The sequence below is a fragment of the Manis pentadactyla genome, chromosome 12 (genome assembly GCF_030020395.1).
Source record: "Manis pentadactyla isolate mManPen7 chromosome 12, mManPen7.hap1, whole genome shotgun sequence".
In the NCBI taxonomy this organism is placed as follows: Eukaryota; Metazoa; Chordata; class Mammalia; order Pholidota; family Manidae; genus Manis; species Manis pentadactyla.
In genome coordinates, this window is record NC_080030.1 from 40,145,877 (window position 1) to 40,160,192 (window position 14,316).

At 39.6% G+C, this 14,316-nt stretch overlaps 1 long non-coding RNA gene across 2 annotated transcripts in view; it reads right to left on the bottom strand.

Moving 5' to 3' along the window:
* The window catches only part of LOC130679709 (uncharacterized), an 84,135-nt gene that overhangs the window by 54,315 nt on the left and 15,504 nt on the right, over positions 1–14,316 (bottom strand). The gene's annotated exons all lie outside the window — the stretch shown is intronic.

Sequence of the window (14,316 nt, forward strand, 5' to 3'; positions counted from 1 at the left end):
CTCTGAGCAGGTGGGGGCCGTTAAGTCCTGTGCTGGCAAATGCTATGAACATACAAACTGAGTGATATGGAGGGGGCCACCCGATGGAGAGGTCAGGGCCCCTCTGTGAGGATGCACCAAGGCCTGACTGATGAGGAGAGAGCAGCCATGCAGCCCTCCAGGGAAGCAGCCCTCCCTGCGAGGGAGGAGCCCATGAGGAGAGCGGAGAGAGCTGGGAGGGCCAGGGGCCGGCGGCAGGAGCAGGGCTGGAGGTGAGGCTTGAACTGGGGACGGTGTGCACCCACGCAGGGCTGACCTGTCAAGGCAAAGGGTTTGGCTTTTGCTTTCATCAAAGCAGGAAACAACTGGAAGTCCTAAACAGAGGATGGATTTTTTCCCTTGAGGCACTTTAGCTCTGCATGGGGAGCAGTCTCCTGGGACAGGAGAAACAGTGAGGCCAGTAGGAGGCAAGGAAAGAGCGGCCCGGGAGCCGACCAGCCCTGGGGGTTTAGCAGTGGGGATATTGCTTCGATGGAATTCAGGACGTTTTGGGGATATAATGCCATCAAGACGTACTGATGGGTTGGACGTGAGGGTGTATTGGGGTTCTCCAGAGAAACAGAACCAAGAGGATAGATTTTTGTAAGAGGAGATTTATTATAAAGGCTGCTTTCAGCAAGCTGCAGACCAGGAAGGCTGGTGGTGTCATTTAGCCCCAGTCCAAAGGCCTGAAAACGAGGAGCCCGCTGGTTTAAGTCCTCGTCGGAGGCCACAGGCTGGAGAAGTAGGAGCTCAGATGTCTGAGAGCAGAAGATGGGTGTCCCGGCTCGAAAAGCCAGTGGGATATGCCCTTCTCCAGTTGTGTTGCATTTCAGTCCCCAAGGGAGTGGGTGCTGTTGCCCACTCTGGGGAAGGCAGATCTCTTCCCTCAGTCCGCTGATGCAAATGCTAATCTGTTCAGTTCAGAAACACCCTCGCAGACACACCCAGAAAGAGCGCTTGACCAGCCATCCGAGCACCCCCTAGTCCTGCCAGGTTTGCCCATGAAATTAACCATCACCGGGGTGAGGGAGCTAAAGGAAAGACTGAATCAGAATCAAAGGACGGAGTGAGTGATGAATGAGTCCCTGGGAGTGGGCGGTGTGTATGCGTGCGGATCAGATGTGATAGGGGTGTTTCTTTGTATTTCACTGTTTTATTATTTTTTTAATTTTTTTCCAGCTTTATTGAGGGTAACTGACAAATAAGATTGTCAGATACTTCAAATGTACACAGTGACGATTTGACCTATGTGTACATTGGGAACGGATTCCCCGCCCAGTCAGTTTGCAGATCACACATCAGCCCACATGTTTACCTCTTATTTATTTATTTTCGGTGAGAACATTTAAGTTCTACTGTCTTAGCAAACCTCAGCTAAACCACACAGTGCTGTCAGCTCTGGGTGCTTCTTTTTAGACATGGAGGAGGAACACCTACATGAGGAACATTCTGTGATGCTGGCCAATTCCTGAACCTCTCAGCCTCTTTTTCTAGAACAGAATTGTTCGGGGATTGCATCGGCTCCTGTGTGTTAAGGGCCTGGAGGAAGCTCAAGGGCTTGCCTCCCTGTGGAAGGTTTCCTCTTGGTGAAGTGGGGGAAGAAATTCTCTGGGAGTGAGGCCCTGGGGGTGGCAGCGGCCTCCGGCAGGAGGGAGTGATAACATTTAGCAAGCTGCCGCTGAGGAGGCTGAGGAGGGGTGGGGAACTGTGACCTCTAAGATCCTCGCTAACTCTGTGGTTCAGTGATATTTTTTTCCCCCTGAAGTATTTTTTTAAGTCAACAGTTTCATCCCAAACTGAAGTCTGTCTGTACCGGGGCCAAGAACAACAGAAGTCACATTACAATTACAACTTGACAGGAAGGCAGGCAGGGAGCTGTCCCGGGATCTGCTTGCGGGGAGCCTTTCTTTAGTGATGTCCTCCTTCCCCATTCATTCCCCAAAGGGCCTGAGTCTGGTCCAGCCTGAAGACTCTGAACTGACCTCACCTTGTACAGGGTAGGCATTGGGGGTGGGGATGGGGTGGTGCCTGTACTGAGAGACTTCCAGGTCCTGTCTACCTACAGCCACCTTTACAGGAGATATGGGATTTGGTTACATCCAATAAGAGTGCAGAACAGGCATGATAGATAATTTATATACAGGTCCAATTAGGGTGTATATTTTAATGGATTTAAATACCCAGTCCACTCTCTTTTTCATCTAATAACATTTTTCAAAAGCATATAATATTCCTACCCTAAAAAATTGCTTAAAATGTTTTTTATTTTCTTTTAGCTAGTTTTCTTTGCTCCACTAATATATGTAATATAAGCATTAAAATATTGTGCATTGATTTTCCTACTGTTCACTATCTTTGGATGAAGTCACTAAGTGCATCAAACTTCTGTACTTCCTATTTTCTTTGTATAAGAAAATAAAATGTGTAAGTTCTTTCATATAGCTATTAACAAAATAAGTTAATTTAATCCTTTGTGATACTGAGTTCACAGTTTTGCTTTTCTATAAATTGCTGCAGCTTGTTTTAATGAAACAGCTTGTGAAATTTCCTGAAGTACTATTATGTTTCCTTCCCTTCCTTTTTCTCACATACTTTTAAATTTGGTTTATAAGCTCTCAACATCCCTATTTTTGTATCTAACTGTTAAGATTCTCATCCTTAAAAAAGGTTCCTTACCCAGACATTAAAAACCTGAAATGAATTTCTGACTTTACACTTCTGTTGAAGTCAGGAGTTAGTATCTACACTGGTAGGAGAAAGATCTCCACCCTTGTAACTGTCTTGAACCTTTTCTTGGGAAGTGATCTTTTTCTGTTAAATAGCAATTATTAGGAGAATCACAAAAAGAGACAGAAAGACTCTGTCTGGGGTTTATTAGTGATGTCAACTCCTTGATATAAAGTTTAAGAAACACACCAGCGCTCTAGAGGTTGATGTCTGTAGATAATCTTATTCTCCTTCTTGGTTTGAAAGTGTGATGAGTCATTAATGTGACTACAGTCTGGAACCACAGAGCCCCCACTCCGGTGCTGTGACACTTAGGCATTCCGGGTGGTTCTACTTTCTGGACTATTCCTCAGCTGACCTTGCCAATTGCCAATGCTTTAACCTATAACATTATTTGCTTTAAATATTTAAAAAATGTTTCTTGCTATATTTGGACTGTGGTCAAATCTACAAATTAAACTATGCAAATATTAATTCAGACTGAACCATTGCACGTTCAATTTCCATTCTTGGGAGAGTTGAACTATCTCATGTTGTTGGGCAATTCTTTTCTCTTGACAAGTTTTATGATTCATTCTTTAAATTCTGCATTAATGACCACAACCAAATCACAGTCTGACCTTTGAACAGTAGTACCACATTAGCTCTTTTAAAGAACATAGACTTAGGATCGGGGGTGTGAAATAAAAGCACTGGGAATTCAGATTTTCTAGTCACCAGGGAATGGATTTTTTTCCACCTGGCATGGTGACAATGAGAGAATTTATTTAGAAGTCATGGTCAGAGAATCAAGAAATTCTGAGTTGTAGAGAGTCTTAAATTCTAATACAGTCTAATTCAATTCTCTATTTTTATTAGAGATATAAGCAGAGGAGAAGGGAGGTGATTTGTCTGAGGGCACCTAACTGCTAGTGGTAGAGACATAACCAGAACTGTACTCTCTACGTCCAGATTCAATACTCTGCTTATTATACAACTAATGAAGATAGTTGAATTGGAAATAAAGGGCATTGCGGCAGGATTTTGAAAACAGTTATCACTGAATTCTCTTTGCTGAGTCCAGCCTTATTTTGAACCTACAATTCTGAATGAGATGTAGGTAACCAAGTAGTGTCAAGGGGAAAACGAATTAAGATTAGCCTTGACAGGCATTTCACACCTTTGAAGTCTATGAAATTTGGGATCTAATCCCAATTTTGACACAAACAATTTTTGGCTTTGATGCCACACTTATAAAAGAAATGACTGGGCTTACATTCCAAACTTGAGCAGGGATAAAAATCACCCGGAAGGCTTATCAAAAACTAATTGTCTTGGCCCAATCCCCAAGTTTTTGGTTCAGGAGGTCGTGCTGCGGCCTGAAAATTTGCATTTCTTGGAGGTTAGCAGATGGTCTGAGGGCCACATTTTGGGAACTAGTGGTCTAGAAGTCATCTTAAAATTCTTAACCTCCTCAGCAAACGAAAGTTAATACTTTGTACTTTCATGGCACTTGGAAGGGATAGAGCAGGGAGAGGTTGTATTAATGAAACTAAGTTTTGTGAGATCTTCACATGAACACATGTTATTTTAAGTATGATTTTAATCTGGTGTTATGTTGAAAGTCACAAATGTTGCTGGGAAGGGAATGCGGGATATTCTACGCATCTGGCAAAAAGTAAATGTGAAGGATCCCACTATACTGAGTGCTTACAGGCTTCTGGGTAGTTCTTCCCATGGAAGCCTATCTCAAAACAAACCTTATTTATTTAAATTGGAGTCAGTGGGAGTTCCCAACAAGAAAAAACAGTTGTAAGATCAAAGCACTAAGTGAAAAAACATGCAACAAGAATTTTATATTAGTACTGTCTAAAGAATTTTTCAGGTAAGCATCAGTTGTATTTTATTGATGTTCTTTCATAGTTACAGTGGCATGAAGCCATGGTTTTAATTCCACTTTACTCCTTTCTTAACCTTTAATACAAATACGCTTGGTTGTTTTACTGAGGTAAATGCAGTTCTTTAATCACACAAAGAAAAATGGGGCCGTCCAAATGTATAGTCAGTTCCTCATTCTCTTACAGGTCCACACTGGCAATCTTTCTTCAGGAATATATGTTGGCTGAGGTTGCTATGCTGGGTTTTTAGATATTACAGTTATATTTTATACTACATGTTGCCTAATTGTTAAATGGATTCATCATTCACTTTTCACACTGCTGATTTGTTTTTGTCCAGGTTTTAAATATTCCCGAGAGTTGGAACATGTCTTTTGCAAAGTAAAAATTGCATTTAAGATGTAAAAATATACCTCCAATATAAAATAATTTATTATTTTACATGTCTTTAATTTAAAAATGACTCCAAATTTGGTTTAAGCCACTTACAAAAAGGTGGCTTTCTTTTTCTGGAAAAGATTGAATTACGTTTGTCTTAGTGAGATATGACCCTTGTAAAATGTAAATGTTATAGCAGAGAAATAAAATAACCACATATCACTTCTGGGGTGGCTTTCTGTTTATCGTATAAGAGAGTTAGTGTTTTACCTGGCTTTTCATGGACACAGCAGGGAGGAAGATGTGTGGGGAAGTGTCTTGCAGTGAAAAGTAGCCTGACTGATCTTTGAAAGACCATCTGGGAAACTTGCCTCCAAATAGCTGGAGGGTGTCCTGGACACTGAGCATCTGGACAACCACTGTTCCCACGGACACACAGGGGTGCTCTGCTGCAGGCGTTGAGCTTAATGAGGGCTCCGAAATTTAGGACTCTCTTTTCTTCTTAATCTGATTGCTTTGAGACATTTGTTTTGGAAAAATTTTTTTATCAGAAATTAAAAGTGAGGTTCATCATAGCTATAATTAAAAACACCAGATAATAACAAATGTTGGGGAGGATATAGAGAAAATGGAACCCACACACTTTGGTTGGTGAAATGCAAAAGGTGCAACTGCTTTGGAAAAGAGTCTAGGGCTCCCTTAAACCACATCTAGAGTCAGCAGCAGACTGGGCAGTGGTACTGATTCCTCTTTCTCCCTCTCTCCCTGTCTCCCGCCCGCTCCTTCCCATATCCTCTCAGACTCTCCTCTCTAGCATGTCACCCCCATGAGAGTCCGGGCTCCTGCTCTGCCTGGTCACTGTTCTGTCTCCAACATCTGCAACAGTCCTTGACACACAGCAGATGCACAACACATTTTTAATTGAACAACCAGGGAAACAGACATACAGTGAAGTCATGAAGAGCATACGCCCTGGAGTTACCCTCCTTCCGTGTGAATTCTGGCCCAGCTCGCATGGTGGGACGGTGCATTAGTTACTTGGTCTTTCAGCCCCTTTAACCTTAGTTTCCTTATCTGTGAAAAGGGATAACAGCACAGAAGATTTTTGAGTGACAAGCACTCAGCAACAACAAAAAACCCATGAAAGATCAAGAAAATTCATTTAACAAACTATAACTAAGAATTGACTACATCACACGTTGGCATCATCTCTGCAGATGAATCAGATGTGGTCCTCAAGCTCATAAGGAACTTTCATCCCAGGAGGGATGAGATCTGTGAAGAATATATCAAGGTGAATATACCACATTAGTCAAACACATTAGGCATCGTGGATTAATTGAACTTTGTTCCCAGGGTTTGGTATTAAGGAGACACAGTAATTCTGAGAAAAATGTATTTCTCTAAAATATTGTTAAGTGTGAAAATATTCATTCCTATATTCCAAGTGCACAAATATAGTCATCATGAGCAAATTTTATTCCATGCTTGGCCAATTTACTTTGTTTAAAAATAGTGAAAATTAATATATGGAACACATGATATATTCAAAAATACAACTTTTGGTCTTTTTGTCTTCCCCTCTTCTTTGAACGTGTATTCAGTGGAAGTACTTTTCCTCCGTCCCTGGACCACAACTCAGGCAGGCCTCGTGGCACCCGGCTCCCTCTTAGATCAGGGTGGGTGTTCAACTGTGATCACAGCAGCAGGTTGTGCCTCTCTTGACTTAAAGTTCTTGCTAGATCTTAGGTCCAGAAAATACTCTAGTAACAGATTCACAGTCCATAAACTTAATGCCTTATAGGAAAACTTAATAGAGAGGGGAGACCTGGGCCATGATTCCATATGTTCCATCCTTAGATTTACAAACTTAGCTAATGACAGATTTGCAAGATTAATCAGCACAAAAACAGCCCAACTTTCTGCAGGAGTTGTAGGTCACTTATTGTTAGATAACTACAGTTAGGACATTTTGCAAAGTTTCTCAGAAGATTAGGGTGCTCTACAATATTTCTGAATACGGTGGCAAGTAGAATCATTTCAAAATTCCCTAGTTTAGGTGCTCCTGACCTGGCTGTTAAACCACAGAAGTCTATCACCACATCCTTAAAAGACAGGAGACGCCTCTGGAAAGAAAGGGTGGCAGCATGGGAAGTGGCATATTCCAGTTCTTAGAAGACTAATATTAGGAACTTTTGTAAGGAAATCATGGCTATGTTCTTACTGATGCATTTTTTAAAAAACGTGTTTTAGGATAAAGCTAAAAAAAAAAAAATGTCGGCTGTTAAGAAGCCACTTTAACCATAGAATGTCCAAATTATGGTTTACTGTCACTATGATACCTAACAAATATCATATATATGGGGGTAGGTGTGCATCTTTTCATAGTTTTAATATTGGGTGAAGGAGCCAAGCATCAACACTCTGCTTTCAACTTAAATAATGAAGGCATTTTCACTATTCTGTAAAAAAGCAACTTTTCTGTATAAAGCCAGACTAGTTATGAACAAAGCAGACAAAGATCCACTTAAGTAACAATCCTTGCATGGTAAGAATCTAGTTAGTCTTTACAAAGTCCTTTATGCATATTTTTATATTTAATAAAATAAGAGCACATGAAATAAAAATGTTTTGGTGGCGTCTTACCCATATTAAAGTAATATTAATGAGTGATGACCATGTTAAACTAGTATTAGTGAGTAATAGACCCTAAGAGTGGCTTTCTCCCTTTTCTGGCCTCTGTCCTCATGCTCAGTGGCTCTCTGGCTCTACCACCCAGAGCTGCTGATGCCAGTCTATTAGGTCCCAGCACGGTCCCAGGAGGTGCAGACCTCAATACTTACAATGCGCAGGTTCAGAGAAATCTCTACTTAAGCTATATAATGTAGTCAAACATTTCTGAGTTTCCCAAACCCCTGTCTTCCCTGCTACCAGGACACAAGTTTATTTGGTCTTAGCTCTGCCCATAGTAATTTCTTGCCGATGTGCTTGAATCTCTCTTTTCCTCCCACCATACAAGAGGACAGTTCTGAATATCAGGTTTGCATTCTCATCTACTCTCATGTTACTTTTGTGATCTGAATTGAGATGTATTACAAAAATCTCAGCTTCTGTTTAACCTATGTTTTCTATCTTTAACTCACAGTATCTACTTTTCGAATTATATCCAAAAGAATGTTTTATAATTCATGTGTACAGCACCAATTCTTTGCTGTCTCTCAATGTCATGTAAAAGTAAATCTGGTGTACCAGAAAATAGCATTAGGGACCTTGGGGTTGAAGAAGAAATTTAGTATTTAAGAGTTAAAGGCAAATGAACAAATAAATGCATACATCAAAACAAAGGAAAGGGAAAACTCTTGTTTCAGACTAACTTCTTAATACAGGATTTGCTATTTTTAAAATGATCAAAGATTATTGCTAAATCTGGTCAGTAGATTTTGATAACATGTGGTTATATAAGCATTTTTTTGCCCTCTTCTTCTGGTTTTGAAACCTAAAACTTTAATGAAAATATAAAATTTTTATTCTGTAATTTCCTTACATCTTATACCACACAGTTACAGGATTTACAGCTGTCTAACCCATGGAGTATGCTGTAATACCTTTGAAATCAGGGCTGTTTTTTATTTATTTTTGTATTTCTTCCTAACTCTTCACTTGTCACATAAATTATTTATTTATGAAATTTTTTATTAAGGTATTATTGATACTCACTCTTATGAAGGTTTCACATGAAAAAACAATGTGATTACTACATTTACCCATATTATCAAGTCTCCACCCATACCCCTCGCAGTTACTGTCCATCAGTGCAGCAAGATGCCACAGATTCACTATTTGCCTTCTCTGTGCTACACTGTTTTCCCAGTGACCCCTCACACTGTGTGTACTAAACATAATACCCCTCAATCCCCTTCTCCCTCCCTCCCCACCTCTTAGGTAACCGCTAGTCCCTTCTTAGAGACTGTGAGTCTGCTGCTATTTTGTTCCTTCAGTTTTGCTTTGTTGTCACACTCCACAAATGAGGGAAATCATTTGGCACTTGTCTTTCTCTGCCTGACTTATTTCACTGAGCATAATATCCTCCAACTCCATCCATGTTGTTGCAAATGGTGGGATTTGTTTCTTTCTTATGGCTGAATAGTATTCCATTGTGTATATGTACGAACTCTTTTTTATCCATTCATCTACTGATGGATACTTAGGTTGCTTCTATATCTTGGTTATTGTAAACAGTGCTGTGATAAACATAGGAGTGCATATGTCTTTTTGAATCTGAAACTTGTATGCTTTGGGTAAATTCCAAGGAGTGGGATTCCCGGGTCAAATGGTATTTCTATTTTTAGTTTTTTGAGGAACCTCCATATTGCTTTCCACAATGGTTGAACTAGCTTTCATTCCCACCAGCAATGTAGGAGGGTTCCACTTTATCTGTATCCTCACCGGCATTTGTTGTTCTTAGTCTTTTCGAAGCTGGCCATCCTTACTGGTGTGAGGTGATATCTCATTGTAGTTTTAATTTGCTTTTCCCTGATGATTAGTGATGTGGAGCATCTTTCATGTGTCTGTTGGCCATCTGAATTTTTTCTTTGGAGAACTGTCTCTTCATATCCTCCACCCATTTTTTAATTGGGTTATTTGCTTTTTGGGTGTTGTCACATAAATTATCGGGGGAAAAAATCTTTCTCATCACTGCTTGTTTTTTTTTCCTGGAAGATGATTTACAAAAAGTAATAAGGTCATTGTCAACGTATGCCCTCCAAAAAGAAATCAGTTTAATTTGTGCCAATTAGTCATTTATTTCAGTATTATGGAAGATTGGGGAAAAGTAAGACATATAAAATCAGGACAATCTCTGGATTCCTTTATACCTAAAAAATCTCACAGAGACCCTTCTGTTTGAATGTTTTACTTTGAATTAAAATGAAAATTAATTTAAAATTTAACTTGAATTAAAATAAAAAAGCCATTAAAATAAAGCTATTAAAATAAATGTTAAGTCACTACTCCAGACATAGTTATTGTGGGCAAGTATTCAAGGCTCACCAACCTTTGCTATTCTTTAAGAAGCAGGTCAACGAAAGGGGGAGATGGAAGACACTGAGAAAGGAGAATGCGCACACACGTGCGCCCCCCACCCCACACACACACTCGTGAACAAGGGGCTGCCTCTGTGACAGTCCTGCAGGCTCAGCTGGTGTTTTATGGCCTCTGTTGGTTTTGCTCAGAACAGGGAATGATGAGCAGGCCACATGGTAACTTGTGAACACCCAGATGCAGCTATGTGCTGTCGTCTTCAAGGAAAACAATAAAGGTGAGCTCACACATACCTAGTAACAAACATCATCATCATGGAGATGCATGGTAATCAAGAATAACTGTTTGGCATTTTTTAGAAATGCTGTAATTATTTTATTTTTGCAAAACCAACAGGTTTTAATTTCTTGCTTTGGTGTATTTGTAACTGGGGATTCCTTTGCCTTCTATGCCATCCCTCCTATATTCCCAAGTCAAAGTTCTGATTATGCCTTCAGAGAACACCCTGCCTCCTCCGTTCTTTCATACTGTGCTCCTGGCCCCAGAACCAAGGGAGTGACCTGGGGTCAGAGGGTTGCGGCTCCCAGTGGTGGGTGGGGAAGAAGCTAACTGTCCAATGTTGGAAAAGGGAAGGGAGGCCAAAGTTCAGGGATGGTCCTGTAGAAATCAGAGACTCCACTGAGATTAAATCGTGGTTCCCCTGAATCCTTGAGTTTCGAGCAGGTATATTGAAGGAGAGGCATTAGGAAGAAAGGAGAAGACCTGTCACTAGCATACAACAACGTCTCCCTCAGCTCTTCCACCTACCAACTGGAAGCCACAGACTTCTAACTTGGCTTACCTTCAAGACACGCAGGGCATCAGGGACATCTCTGACACCCCACCTAGTATGGGATGCGCCTGGTCTGAGTATTCTACATTGACATGAATTTTAGGGGGTCAGTAATCATAACATGCCCACTTTGTTTGGAGCTATTACAAACAGTGTTCTCACTCGCTACTAATAACCCTAGTGGTAGGCATTATTATCATCCCCATTAAAAAATAATTTAAAAAAATCAGCTTTACTGAGATACAACTGGCATATAAAATTGTAAGATCCTTAAAGTGTACATCATGGTAGCTAGATATGAATATACCTTGTGAAAGGATTCCACCCCCCCCACCCATCTAGTTAATTAAATAACATCCATCACCTCACATATTTATTTTGTTTCCCCATGGTGAGAACTTTTAATTTCTACTCTCAATTAGCATATTTCAATTATACCCATTTTTAAACCAGTAAATTGAGGCTCAGAGATGAGAAGTCCACAGCCAGCTGGTGGTCAGAATTCTTGCTGAGATGAAAAAATGGACTCTCAGAAGGCCTGGTTCTTCTCTGTGCACCGGTCCTAACTGACTGCACAGAGATGGAGGTAAACTGAGCCCAGCACCAAATTTTCCTTCCATTTGTGCCCTGAGTTCACTGTTTTATCTCCCAACTTTCTATATTGCCACTTATTACTTATATAACCTTGGCCTAATTGCTTGACCTGTGTAATACCTATTATTTTTACCCACAAATTGGAGTTATTGATAGTACCTACCTTATAAGATTAGTGAGAGTATTAAATGAGAAAATAAGAGTGTCTTGTTCTTAGTTTATAGAAACATGTTTTACTATTATTATTGCTAATCATAATTATCATCATTTTAAAAATAAAAGACTTATTTTGAAAATCAATAATCATTTTTATATTTCCCTTTTATTTGGTCATTTCTGAAGTTTCATTAAATGTATATGGTAATGCAATTACAATCATGATCTGCTCATTAAAAGCCTATGGGAAAGTCTAGGTTATTCTATCAATTTTTGACTGCATCTTATCTTTCTGCTTACCATCATTGTGCTAGACTTTCATAATTACATTTCTATGCCTCTCGCCTGTCCTTGGTCAACCTTAACCTGGGCCTGGCTCATAGGTCCATGGTCCATTTACCCTAAGGCAAATCCTGAGCCGTAGGCCAGTCAGTCTAAATTGGCCCTTTGTCATTTTTATGCTTGGATGCACTTCATTCTATCCTGTCATTCCTATATTGCATTTGGAATCATCTATTTTTAGTAAGCTTGTGATTTCTTGATTACTCTGCTCAGCTAGGATAAATTTGCAAGTTCCAACTCCTCTGCTTTTGATTCTGTGTAAGTTCCTGTATTGAATTCATTACTCACTTCCTACTTCACTTAACATCCATATCATTATTTACTGCACTCCATTCCATTATTTACTGATCCTTAATGGTTACTTCAAAGTGTGTGCCTGAACTTCAACTGCTCATTCTTGGTGCTTAACAAATCTAAAGACTCTTATCTAAATAATGTATAGGCTTATATGAGAAGAAATTTACTTGACATGGTGAACAATGAAGATAGAAATATCACTCGCTCATACATGTGAAATACATAGTGTACTTTAGCAGAAATGGGTCTGGTTGAGACAGCATTCTATAAAAGTTTGGCAGAATCTTGATAGCCGTTGTCATGAGTTCACCTAGTCCAGATATCCACATAATATAATAGCTATGAAATTATCAGGAAGACAGAAGGATTTATTTATTTATTTATTTATTAAGGTACCATTGATATACAATCTTATGCTCAGGTTTCATATGAGCAACATTGTGGTTACTACATTCTCACTATTATCGGGTCCCCACCACATACCCCATTACAGTCACTATCCATCAGCATAGTAAAATGCTAATCTCTGCCTCTGTTGTCTCATACTTATCTTTGTGCTATACTTCCTTCCCCGTGCCCACTCCTGTATTATGTGTGCTAATCATAATACCCCTTAATCCCCTTCTCCCTCCCTTCCCACCCACCCTCCCCAGCCTCTTTCCCTTTGGTAACCACTAGTCCATTCTTGGGTTCTGTGAGTCTGCTGCTGGTTTGTTCCTTCAGTTTTTGCTTTGATGTTATACTCCACAGATTAGTGAAATCATTTGATACTTGTCTTTTTCTGCCTGGCTTATTTCACTGAGCATAATACCCTTTAGCTCCATCCATGTTGTTGGAAGTGGTAGGATTTGTTTTCTTCTTAGGGCTGAATAATATTCTATTGTGTATATGTACCACATCTTCGACAGAAGGATTTATTGAATGTGAAATGAGAAATATGTATTTTTCCTATAGACCTATTATAAATTAGTTTTAATGCATTGAGAGTGGGTTCAGATATCAATCTTTAGGTTCTTTTCGATAGAGAATTGGTAATACATTTAAGAAGTATAGCTAAGAAAATAGCCTCTATTTAATCTAGTTCAGATTCTCCGCTTGGACACTATTGACATTTTGAGTGGGTAATTCTGTCAGGGACTATCCTGTGCATTGTAGCATCATCGCTGGTGCCAGGAGCATCCCTTAGTTGTGACAATGACTCATGTCTCCAGACTTTGCCTAATGTTCTCCATGGGGCAAAACCACTTCCTGTTGAGAACCACTGGTCTAATCTTTATAAATTTATAACACTGCAGCAAAAATGCTTAGAAGAATATTGGACTTGATTTTCTTCTTTTTTTTTCATTTTTGTGCAAACATTTTATTGTAACATTTTGTTTTCATTTTTTAATTTTCTTTATTCCCCTTACCAGAATATCAAATTATTATATTTGCTACACATTATTGTGAAAGTGTTTTATCATCATTATTATTATTATTACTATTATTATTAATCATTACCTCCTCTTCATAGTAGACTCTAAGCACCATGATGATAAAAATCTTTTTCAGGACCCATGTATTTCCTTGTCTATGTTAATGGCTGTTAGTTGGTGAGTGCTTAATAAATATTTGTGGAGTAAGTGACTGAATGACTTTTTATCTTCTAAGTAAGAGACAGTATATTCATGGAGCACTAGAAAAAGCATCAGAAGGTCTGGATTCTAGTCTTGGGTGCACTATGTATCTTTGGCAAATCTTTTTATTTCATTGGCTTTCAGTTTCCTCATAGCTTAAACCATGACCCAGGGAAGACCTTCCTAGGGTTCCTATAATAAAGTACTAAGTATTGGGTGGCCTAAAACAGAAATATATTGTCTTTGATCTTAGGCTGAAAGTGTGAAATCAGTGCTTCTGCAGGGCTGTGCTGCCTCTGAAACCAATAGGGGAGAATCCTTGCTGGCCTTTTCTAGCCTCCAGTGTTGGCCAGCCATCCTTGGAATTCCCTAGCTTCCAGATGTATCACTCTAATCTCTGCTTCCATTGTCTCATGGTCTTGTTCCCCATGTGTTT